Source organism: Somniosus microcephalus, chromosome 2 (assembly GCF_052327205.1).
Source record: "Somniosus microcephalus isolate GS21.2 chromosome 2, FLI_Smic_1.0, whole genome shotgun sequence".
Classification (NCBI taxonomy): Eukaryota; Metazoa; Chordata; class Chondrichthyes; order Squaliformes; family Somniosidae; genus Somniosus; species Somniosus microcephalus.
Window position 1 is genome coordinate 350,068,840 of NC_140988.1, and position 12,697 is coordinate 350,081,536.

General features: G+C 43.7%; 1 protein-coding gene across 5 annotated transcripts in view; it reads right to left on the minus strand.

The window, feature by feature from the left end:
• Positions 1-12,697, minus strand: part of ptpra (protein tyrosine phosphatase receptor type A) — a 323,319-nt gene that overhangs the window by 187,997 nt on the left and 122,625 nt on the right. For all 5 annotated transcript variants that reach the window (XM_085975519.1, XM_085975515.1, XM_085975518.1 and 2 more), the window contains exon 2: positions 9,900-9,969. The gene's annotated coding sequence lies outside the window, so the exon portion shown is untranslated. The remainder of the gene's footprint in view (positions 1-9,899; positions 9,970-12,697) is intronic.

Below are 12,697 nucleotides of genomic sequence, written 5' to 3' on the forward strand. Positions count from 1 at the left end.
ACTTCAGCTTTATACTTGTAACAACAACTTGTATTTATATAGCACCTTTAACATAGTAAAACATCCCACGGCGCTTCACAGGAGTGTTACAAGACAAAAAATTGACACCGAGCCACGTAAGAAATTAAGGCAGATGAGAGGTAGGTTTTAAGGAGCTTCTTAGAGGAAAGAGAGGTTTAGGGAGAGAGTTCCAGAGTTTAGGGCCTAGGCAGCTGAAGGCACAGCCACCGATGGTTAATCAGGGTTGCTCAAGAGGGCAGATTTTGAGGAGCGCAGATATCTCAAGGGGGGGGTGAAGAAGTTTACAGAGATAGGAAGGGGCGAGGCCATGGAGGGATTTGAAAACAAGGATGAGAATTATGAAATCAAGGCGTTGCTTAACCGGGAGCCAATGTAGGTCAGCGAGCACAGGGGTGATGGGTGAACGGGACTTGGCGCGAGTTAGGACACGGGCAGCCGAGTTTTGGATGACCTCAAGTTTATGTAGGGTAGAATGTGGGAGGTCGGCCAGGAGTGCGTTGGAATAGTGAAGTCTAGAGGTAACAAAGGCATGGATGAGGGTTTCAGCAACAGATGAGCTGAGGTAGCGGCAGGGACTGGCAATGTTACAGAGGTGGAAATAGGCAGTCTTAGTGATGGCGTGGATATGTGGTCGGAAGCTCATTTCAGGGTCAAATATGACACCAAAGTGGCGAACAGTCTGGTTCAGCCTCAGACAGATGCTAGGGCGAGGGATGGAGCCGATGACTAGGGAACGGAGTTTGCGGCAGGGCCCAAGGCAGTGGCTTTGGTCTTCCCAATATTTAATTGGGGAAAATTTCTGCTCATCCAGTACTGGATGTCAGACAAGCAGTGTGTCAATTTAGAGACCGTGGAGGGGTCGAGTGCAGTGGTGCTGAGGTAGAGCTGGGTGTCGTCAGCATACGTGTGGAAACTGACGCTGTGTTTTCAGATGATGTCGTCAAGGTGCAGTATATAGATCAGAAATAGGAGGGGGGCAAGAATAGATCCTTGGGGGACCCCAGAGGATTCGCAAGGTTTAACTCAAGTAACTCAAGGTTTAACCACCATTGTTGCCATTCCAGCCCAATCATGGGATCTGCTCCTATTGCAGGCCGACTGATTTTTAGTATTAGCCAACTTTATCAGTAAACACCAGGACAGAACAAGAGCAATTGCTGGATGAAAAAAGACAACAGTCCATCCAGTTCACCTTCTACCATCCTGGTAGTTGCATGATGTAACAATAATGGTGTTATTAACTTATTATGGAAATCAATCTCTACCAATTAGTCTACAACTGACCCAGACATGAGGTGAAGAAAACCCCAGTGGTAGAAAGCTTAAGGAACCATAGGTCTAAAGTCACCTGTTCCTCTCAATCATGTTACACTTAACACATGTATTGTCTCAAATTACTTATATACTGTATTCCAAAATATTATTTTCTGAAAGAATTCTATCTAATTTGCATTTGGATGAATCAACAATGGGCCAGAATTTGCGGTCGGAGGCTTCCCGTGGGGAAATGCCTCCGATCCTCAAATAAAATCCGCGCCTACCTTCTGCCTAAGGATCCATGGACACTCGCGCTCTTGGGCCGCTACACGCAGACATGCGTAGAGGGCCACATATCCCGGGGCGCAGGTGGTTCTCAAGCGCCCCGGGGAGCACGTGGGCCAGCCCAACCAATGAAAGAGGGATTCCCATTCATGTTTATGGGGATTCCGTACGTACGGAATTCCCACAAGCATAAATGGGGATCAAACAAAAAACATTTACATACCAAATACAAATTAAAATATTTAAAATTTAAATACAATTTAATTAAACATTTAAAACAAAAATTTACAATTTTTTGAAAAATAAATTTAAACGTTTTAAAGGGGCTAAAAAATAACCTTAACTTATTTTACAGGTATTTTAATGTTTAAATAATTGAAGAAAATTATTTTATATTCATTTAAACTCTTACACTTTTACCAGGCTTAAGAATTTCACGGGCATTCGCTGGGCAGTAACTCTCTGCCCGTGAATGCCCGTTTCCCAGGGATGGCAACGATCTATTAAAAAGATACTTGACAGATCGCAAGTTCCAGTCTTGGCGCGCGAAAACCCAGAACTTGTGGGGCCCTTACAGGTGCGTACGCATCTATAGGCCCGGAAAATACGGGCCACTGTCTTTCTAGGGAGCCTGTTCCATAGATTGACCACTCGCTCACTGAAATAATGGCCCGAATGTACGGTGTAATGACAGCAAAACTGTCAGTGTTCGCCGTCATTACTGTATAAAACTGACAGCAACTTCTGGCATCCGCAGTTAAATGGAAATCCGGAAGTTGCTGTCAGTGATACCCTGCTCATCCGCAGGGTGCGCTTTTGCAGTCTTCGCAGATACAATCAGCACAAAATCAGTGATTTGACGTGAACTTCAACTTTTTACGCACTGTTCTCGCTGTAAAAACAATTGAAAAAGTTTCACTTTTTAAAAAATCATTTATGATGCTTCAACTTCTACCTTAATCCCATGTGTATGTCCCAATCTTTATTTCGTTCTCTGTAAAATGATTAAAAAGTGAATAATAATCAGTGTTTTTTACTTCCTGGTTTGCTGTGAGAATTCTTCAATCTGATTGGCTGCTCAGCCTGCTTGATGACTTCACTGTTCCTGGACCCCAGAAATCCCCTCTCGATGGCACAAGAATGAAATTGACGTCGTAAGCCAAAGAGCCCACTAAATCTTTGATTGTAGCTTTCTTCGAATCAGCGGCGAGCACCGTCCCTTCGCCGCTGGTTGCAAGATCCGGGCCAATGATTTTACAGATTAATTTTAAATTTTCCCCCCTTTAAGTGCAGGCCGTGTCCTGTGGTTCTACTGTCTGGATAAGGTAAGAATCATAAAAACGGCAATCATATCACATCAAGATTCTCTTTTCCAGTGAAAACATGCTCAATTTACATAATCCTCAATCATTCTGGTTGCCCTCTTCTGTATCCTTTCCATAGCTGCAATATCCTTTTTTGTACTGAGGCGACCAAAAGAGTACACAGTATTCCAAGTGCAGTTGCACCAATTATTTATCAAGTGGCAGGCTTAATACTGACCTTTTAAAACACTCTAACAGCTGATTTGATTTACTCTCTCCCACTGATCATTGCTGCAATAGCTTCAATTTATTGTCAATCATAACCCATCTCTTTCATTTTCCATACTCATTATTTCCTTTCTATTTAAGTAATAGTCGCTTCATGGATTTTTTTTATCCCATTGGATTTGCATTTCTCTATATTGATTTTCATCTGCCACCTCTCTACCCAATTCTCAAGTATATTAAAATCCTCCTGTAGCTTATCCTGTTCAGCTTCATAGTCTACCACATTCATAAGCCTTGTATCGTCTGAAAATTTAGCCACTCTGCTTGCGACCAATGTTCCCTTTAAGTGGCCGTGCAGCGCTCCAGGGATACTGTGCAGCCGGCTTTTCAATGTAAAAACCGCGAATGTGTGGTATTTTGAATGGTCTGCTCAGCCCTTTAAAGGGGTCGCATAGGGCCAAAAAGAGTTACAGGGAACATTGCTTGCGACTCCGAGCGCCATCAATTTTATCTAAGATTTACCAGAGTATTGTCTTTTTTAATTTTGTCACAGTACACAAAAGGTTAAAAATCAGTTTCACTTCAGTTCATTGTCATATTTTATGATAATTCATTGGTTTGTCTAAAAAGAAGTGCTCAGGGAAGAGGCAAGCCACTCCATTAAAATATAAGCATCGTGTGTGATTTATTCAAATATATATTTTTGATGGCAGCTCTTACAAATTTAACAGCTATTTAAATTCAGATGGTCCAGTCTCTGTTTTAAAAGTTGCTTACCAGCCTGTCTTTTTGAAATCAGAGAATCTACAAGGAGTTGCTAAATCTAAACCCAGAAAATACATGTACAGTTGAAGCTCAATTAACTCCACCTAGCAAGTTCTTACAGGTCAACATACATTTCTTAATTGCTAAAATAAAGTCGAGTTTTTAAACTAATTATGCAAGAAGTTAAGATTCTTCAAGTAGCTGCACCTGGAATTATATGAATCATTGAGCTGCTATAACTGCACAGCATCTCTCAATAACTTTAGACACTGTCCATAAACTACTTAAGTATGTGGATACAGGGCACTGATAACAGAAGTTATAACAGAGTGCTGCGACTTGGGTGAGTCAGGGAGTTAGGCGAGGAGTGGAAAGAGGAGCTCTCTTGCTTCGCCTTTGTTTTTTCTAACTTTTCACCTTGTAGAAATTGGTTCTTACTTTACACCAAGGAAAGAGTCCGAGAGCGGGAGCAGTCAAACAACAACAACTACAAAACCACTAAAGTGACATCACAACCAGGGAAGGAGCTGATTAGAAATACTCACCAGATCTAACTTACCAAAGTCCAGTCGTTAAAGTCAAAGTAAGGTCTCCAGTTTAGAGAAAGTGGTGTTTAAAGGGAAGCAAGGTCCCTAGTGTGTTTAATATTCTTTAATTTAAAGGAAGTAAAGGGAGTAAATTAAGGGTAGGACATGGCAGGGCAGCTCAGCTGCGTGGAGTGCTCCTCCTTTGCTATGTGGGAAGTCAGGGGCACTTTAGGTGTCCAGGGCGAACACATGTGCAGAAAGTGTCTCAAGCTGCAGCTGTCTTTTTGAAATCCGCGTTTCGGAGCTGGAGCTGCGGTTGGAGTCACTGTGGAGCATCCGCGAAGCTGAGATCTTCGTGGATAGCACATTAACGAGGTGGTCACACCGCAGGTAAAGAGTGCACAGGCAGACAGGAAATGGGTGACCGCCAGACAGAGTAAAAGAACTAGGAAGGTAGTGCAGGAGTCCCCTGGGTCCATCTCCCTCTCCAACAGATTTTCCATTTTGGATACTGATGGGGGAGGTGGTTTCTCAGGGGAATGCAGCAAGAGCCAAGTCTGTGGCACTACGAGTGGCTCAGCTGCACAGGAGGGGAAGAAAAACAGTGGGAGAGCAATAGTGATAGGGGATTCTATCGTAAGGGGAACAGACAGACGTTTCTGTGATTGCAGATGTGACTCCAGGATGGCATGTTGCCTCTCTGGTGCTAGGGTCAAGGATGTCACTGAACGGCTGCAGGGCGAACAGTCAGAGGTCGTGGTTCACATTGGTACCAACGACATGGGTAGAAAGAGGGATGAGGTCCTGCAACAAGAATTTAGGGAGCTAGGTAGCAGATTAAAAAGCAGGACCTCAAAGGTTGTAATCTCTGGATTACTCCCGGTGCCACGTGCTAGGGAGTATAGGAATAGGAGGATAGAGCAGATGAATGCATGGCTAAAGAGTTGGTGCAGGAGGGAGGGCTTTAGTTTCCTGGATCACTGGGTCTGCTTCTGGGGAAGGTGGGACCTGTACAAGTCGGACGGGTTGCACCTGAACCAGGACGGGACCAACATCCTTGCGGGGGGGTTTGCTAGTGCTGTTGGGGGGGGTTTAAACTAACTTGGCAGGGAGATGGGATACGGAGTGGAGCTATAGTAGGGGCTGATGCACAGCCAAATATAGAGGAAAAAACAAGTCAGCCGAGAAGGCAGAACAAATATGTAACAGCTCAAGGGAGTACGGCAAGGCTGGATGGCATTTATTTTAATGCAAGGAGTCTTGCGAGTAAGGCAGATGAATTGAAGATGTTGATTAACACATGGGAGTATGATATTGTTGCTATCACAGAGACATGGTTGAGGGAGGGGCAGGACTGGCAGCTCAATATTCTGGGGTATAGAATCTTCAGGCGAGACAGAGGAGGGTGTAAAAGAGGAGGGGGTGTCGCAATATTAATCAAGGAGTCAATTACTGCTGTAAGGAGGGATGATAACTTAGCAGGTTCCTCCAATGAGGCCATATGGGTAGAGCTTAAAAACAAAAAGGGGGCAAGCATTTTGCTGGGAGTGTACTATCGGCCCCCAGTCAGGGGGAGATAGAGGAACAGATATGTAGGCAAATCTCAGAGAAGTGTAGAAATAATAGGGTAATAATAGTAGGGGATTTCAACTTCCCCAATATTAACTGGGATAGTCAGAGTGTGAAAGGCTTAGAGAGTGCCGAATTCTTAAAGTGCATCCAGGAGAGCATTTTGAGCCAGCATGTAGAAAGTCCTACAAGAGTGGGGGCGGTACTGGACCTAATTCTAGGGAATTTAGCCAGGCAAGTGGTAGCTGTGTCAGTAGGAGAGCATTTTGGTGACAGTGACCATAATTCGGTGAGATTTAAGGTAGTCATGGAAAAGGACAAAGATAGACTGGAAATAAAGGTTCTAAATTGGGGGAAGGCCGATTTTAATATAAGGCAGGATCTGGCCAAAGTGGACTGTGATCAGCTACTTGTAGGAAAATCCACATCAGATCAGTGGGAGTCTTTCAAAAAGGAAAGAGAGAGAGTACAACGCCAACATGTTCCCGTAAAGGTCAAGGGTGGGACCAACAAGTCCAGGGAACCCTGGATGCCAAGGGATATACAAGAATGGATTAGGAAAAAAAGGGAGGCTTTTGGTAGATACAAAGGACTAAAAACAGTGGAAGCCCTAGGAGTATAGAAAGTGCAAGGGGGTACTTAAAAAAATAAATTAGGAAAGTGAAGAGGGGGAATGAAAAAACACTGGCGGGCAAAATAAAGGAAAATCCCAAGGTGATTTATAAGTATATTAAGGGCAAGAGGATAACCAGGGAAGGAGTAGGGCCCATTAGCGACCAAAGTGGCAATCTGTGTGTAGAGCCGGAAGATGTAGGTGAGGTTTTAAATGAATATTTTGCATCTGTGTTTACTATGGAGGACGATGTAGGCATAGAAATCAGGCAGGGGGATTGTGATATACTTGAACAAATTAGTATTGAGAGGGAGGAGGTACGAGCAGTTTTACCGGGCTTAAATGTGGATAAATTCCCAGGCCCAGACGAGATGTGTCCCAGGCTGCTGTGTGAGGCAAGGGAGGAGATTGCAGGGGCTCTGACACAAAATTTCAGAACCTCTCTGGCCACAGGGGAGGTGCCAGAGGACTGGAGAACAGCTAACGTAGTACCATTATTCAAGACGGGTAGTAGGGATTGTTCTGGACTTATTACATGCAGGTAGCACCCACTAGTGGTAGTTATTGTATAGCAGTGTGTTATTTGACCTTCTTCCTGTCTGCCCTGGAAGTAGTATTCCAGGGAGTGTTTGCTGAGTTGTGAACAAAGCCCACGAGGCAGCCGTTCTCAATCCTCCACCATCCTTCCTTATACGCTAGGCAAGACACAATGTCTGTGAGTATCCTTGTTTAGTAACATGATAACCTTGTCGGTATAGTATTTTGACAATACTTTGTCCATAAGAAGTTTATTAGCTGTTAGCTACCGAGGTTTAGCTTCAGTGCTATTTACTTATACATACAGTTAGTCTATTCTGTTTTCATAAACATGTTTGTATCTTATGTAATAGCTAATGTATAGTACTTACCTCTGTGTACAAAACATACTTTCTCTTTGTTTACAGTTTCACAATTTTATTCAAGTAAAGCTTCAAAACAGCACCCTGCTTCTATAGGAGTTATTTGAATGAGTGTTTAGCTGACTGGATAACTGGATAGGAGTTACATCTAGCGAGACCAGTACAGGGATAAACCAGGGAATTACAGGCCAGTGAGCCTAACATCAGTGGTAGGGAAATTATTGGAAAAAATTCTGAGGGACAGAATTAGTCTCCACTTGGAGAGGCAAGGATTAATCAAGGATAGTCAGCATAGCTTTGTCAGGGGGAGATCATGTCTGACCAATTTGATTGAATTTTTCGACGGGGTGACTAGGTGTGTGGATGAGGGTAGTGCAGTTGATGTAGTTTACATGGACTTCAGTAAGGCTTTTGACAAAGTCCCGCATGGGAGATTGGTCAAGAAGGCAAGAGCCCATGGGATCCAGAGCAATTTGGCACATTGGATCCAAAATTGGCTTCGTGGCAGGAGGCAGAGGGTGATGGTTGAAGGTTCTTTTTGTGACTGGAAGCCTGTGTCCAGTGGTGTACCACAGGGATTGGTGCTGTGTCCTTTGCTGTTTGTAGTGTACATTAATGATTTAGATATGAATGTAGGAGGTATGATCAGTAAGTTTGCAGATGACACGAAAATTGGTGGAGTGGTAAATAGCGAGGAGGGAAGCCTCAGGCTACAGGACGATATAGACGGGATGGTTAGATGGGCAGTACAGCGGCAAATGGAATTTAACCCTGAAAAGTGTGAGGTGATGCATTTTGGGAGGACTAACAAGGCAAGGGAATACACAATGAATGGTAGGACCCTAGGAAGGACAGGGGATCAGAGGGACCTTGGTGTGCATGTACATAGATCCCTGAAGGCAGCAGAGCAGGTAGATAAGGTGGTTAAAAAGGCATATGGGATACTTGCCTTCATTAGCCAAGGCATAGAATATAAGAGCAGGGAGGTTATGATGGAGCTGTACAAAACGCTAGTTAGGCCACAGCTGGAATACTGTGTGCAGTTCTGGTCGCCACACTATAGCAGGGATGTGATTGCATTGGAGAGTGTGCAGAGGAGACTCACCAGGATGTTACCTGGGCTGCAGCGTTTCAGCTATGAAGAGAGACTGGACAGGTTGGGGTTGTTTTCCTTAGAGCAGAGAAGGCTGAGGGGGGACCTGATCGAGGTGTACAAAATTATGAGGGGCACAGATAGGGTAGATAGAAAGGATCTTTTCCCCTGAGTAGAGGGGTCAATAACCAGGGGGCATAGTTTCAAGCTAAGGGGCAGGAGGTTTAGAGGGGATTTGAGGAAACACTTTTTCACCCAGAGGGTGGTTGGAATCTGGAACTCACTGCCTGAAAGGGTGGTAGAGGCAGGAACCCTCATAACATTCAAGAAGCATTTAGATGAGCACTTGAAACACCATAGCATACAAGGCTATGGACCAAGTGCTGGAAAATAGGATTCGAATTGACAGGGCTTGATGGCCGGCGCAGACACGATGGGCCGAAGGGCCTCTTTCTGTGCTGTATGACTATAAAAGGAAAAATAATCTACATCGTCACACAACGTATAATACTGAATTATTTAGTGATGTACACCTAATAAACTTTAGTTTAAATGTGCAAAACTCAAACCTTTTGCCTGGCACATGCTGACAAATGGATTAATTCAGACAAACTATTTCATAAAGGATAATGAACAGAGTAATTTATTGGGAAATTTTATTGAAGCCCACGGCAGAAACCAGTTCAAGAGGCAACTGGGCACATTTCCAAAGAAATATAATTGAATGAGATAGTGGGTCTGTGATGAAACCAAAAAGGGCAAGCTTATTGCAAGCCGACCTGTTTTTTCTGTAAATTTCCTAGGTTTCTACATCTAAGGTCCTTCATCACAACCCCAAATTAGCACTCCAGTTGCACTAACTACTTGTGGCGGAGCCTGTGAGGTTAGCACAATTTTGCACTTCAGAACTTGGCTAAACTGGATGCAAATAATTTACTCACTTAACTTTTAAATTCCTGACTGTGGTCACGTTGCTGTTTTGAATCTGAATGGCAACGCAGCATTTGGAGGATGCTATTGTGGCTGTGCTGTGCGAAATCGGTCAAATCTGGACTTTGGCGCTGCCCCCTCCCCGTGTGCCCCCAATCCTTCAACCTTCGCTCTACCTTAACTACTCAGATTGCAGAAAATTTTACACACATTGCTCAAACTTTAAATTTTGGATGTACTGGAAAAACAGAAGCTTTAATCCTTACTATCTGAACTAGATTTGAACCCAAGTCCCAATAGTAAAACAATATTCTCCCCCCACATGCCATCCAGTTCCTCACTATAAATACGTCATATTAAGACACCAGATTGCCTATATTTTCCACTGTCCTTAAATAGGTTTCCTACCTTAATCACTGCAAATGCATCAACCTTTAAGGGTTACTTCATTTGGGATCCATAAAAGATATCGGCGATGCTAACGGAGATAAAAAAAAGGAACATCATTAGAGTTTATAACCACGTTTGATGTTCCAATGACACCTAGTACTGTAAACTGTAGCATGATTAAAGTAGCACTGAAAACATCGAAAAATGTCCCACAGAGCTTCACAGAAAGTAGGAAAAATAAATGTAATATATTTTGGAAAATGAAATGTAACTAATTTTAGTATCATGGAATCCTTACAGCACAGAAGGAGGCCATTCAGTCCATCATGCCTGTGCTGGCTCTTGGCAAGTCCCACTTCCCCGCTCTTTCCCCATTGCCCTGCAAATTTTCCGTTTCAAGTATATCAAATTCCCTTTTGAAAGTCACTACTGAATCTGCTTCCACCACCTGCTTCCAGTACATTCCAGATCTTAACTCACGGTGTAAAAAAATTCTCATCCCCCCCCCCCCCCGCCCCCCCACCGGTTCTTTTGCCAATTATCTTAAATCTGTGTCCTCTAGTTATGACCAAGGTTCCCTCTAAGCTGCGTGGCTGCGCAACTGTCTGCCAATCCCGCGCAGCCCTGGACTGGCTTTGTAAATGTGAAATTTCTTGCATGCTCGAAACTTTGAATGGGCCACACGGCCTGTTAAAGGGGCCGTGCACCCAAAACAAAATTAGGGGGAACATTGGTTTATGACCCTCCTGCCAGTGGAAACAGCTTCACCCTATCTACTCTATCAAGACCATTCATCACTTTTGAGCACCTCTTAAATCTTCCCTTAACCTTCTCTGCTCCGAGAACAATCCCAGCATCTCTGGCCTCGCCACATAACTGAAGTCCCTCATCCCTGTTTTTTTTTAATTTTTTTTTTTTTTAAATACAGTAAATCTCCTCTGCACCCTCTCCAAGGCCTTGACAACCTTCCTAAAATGTGGTGCTCAGAATTGGACACAGTACTCCAGCGGAGGCCTAAACTGTGATTTATATAGGTTTAGCATAACTTACTTGCTTTTGTACTCTATGCCTCTATTTATAGAATCATTGAATGGTTACACAGCACAGAAGGCGGCCATTCGGCCTGTCGAGCCCGTGCCGGCTCTCTGCAAGAACACTTCAGCTAGTCCCACTCCCCCGCCCTTTCCCCGTATCCCTGCAAATGCCCTTCAGGTACTTATCCAATTCCCTGATTATCGTTTCTAAAAGCTTCCCAACTACCAAGGTTAAACTGACTGGCCTGTAGTTGCTGGGTTTATCTTTGCACCCTTTTTTGAACAAAGGTGTAACATTTACAATTCTCCAGTTCTCTGGCACCACCACTGTATCTAAGGAGGATTGGAAGATTATGGCTAGTACCTCTGCGATTTCCTCCTTAACTTCCCTCAGCATCCTAGGATGCATCCCATCAGGTCCTGGTGACTTATCTACTTTAAGTACAGACAGCCTTTCTAGTACCTCCTCTTTATCTCATCCAGTATTTCCACTACCTCCTCTTTCACTATGACTTCGGCAGCATCTTCTTCCTTGGTGAAGACAGATGCAAAGTATTCATTTAGTACCTCAGCCATGCCATCTACCTCCATGCATAGGTCTCCTTTTTGGTCTCTAATCGGCCCCACCCCTCCTCTTACTACCCGTTTACTGTTTATATGCCTAAAGACGACTTTTGGATTCCCTTTTATGTTAGCTGCCAATCTTATTCTCATACTCTCTCTTTGTCCCTCTTATTTTCTTTTTCACTCCCCTCTGAACTTTCTATATTCTGCCTGATTCTCACTTGTATTCTCAACCTGACATCTGTCATACGCGCTCTTTTTCTGCTTCATCTTACTCTCTATCTCTTTCATTATCCAGGGGGCTCTGGCTTTAGTTGCCCTACCTTTCCCCCTCATGGGAATGAACCTCGACTGTAACCAAATCGTCTCCTCTATAAAGGCAGCCCATTGTTCGATTACAGTTTTGCTTGCCAATCTTTGATTCCTGTTTACCCGGGCCAGATTCATTCTCAACCCACTGAAATAGGCCTTCCCCCAATTAAGTAGTTTTACTCTAGATTGCTCCCTGTCCTTTTCCATAGCTAATCTAAACCTTATGATACTATAATCACTGTTCCCTAAAGGTTTCTCAACTGACACTTGCTCCACTTGACCCACCTCATTCCCCAGAACCAGATCCAGCAATGCCTCCTTCCTCGTTGGGCCAGAAACGTACTAATCAATAAAGTTCTCCTGAACACACTTCAGAAATTCTTTCTCCTCTCTGCCCTTTACACGATTACTATCCCAGTCTATATTAGGATAATTGAAGTCCCCCATTATCACTACTCTAGTTCTTGCACCTCTGCAAATTTGCTCCTCTATATCTTTCCCACTAGTTGGTGGCCTGTAGAATACACCTAGTATTGGAATGGCACCTCTATTTCTTAACTCTAACCAAATAGATTCTGTCCTTAACCCTTCCAGGACATGCTCTCTCTCCAGCACTGTAACATTATCCTTAACCAATACCTCCACCCCACTTCCTTTCTTTCCTTCCCTATCTTTGCTGAAAAGCCAGGAATATTTAAAACCCTATCCTGCCCTTTTTTGAGCCAGGTCTCCGTTATCGCACACGACATCATATTCCCATGTAGCTATTTGCGCCTGCAGCTCACCAACCTCATTTACCACGCTTCGTGCATTTACACACATGCACTGTAAACCTATCTTAAACCTTCTTGTGTTTTCTCTTATGAAACCAAATATGATTTTAACAGACTTATCAATGTCCTGTCA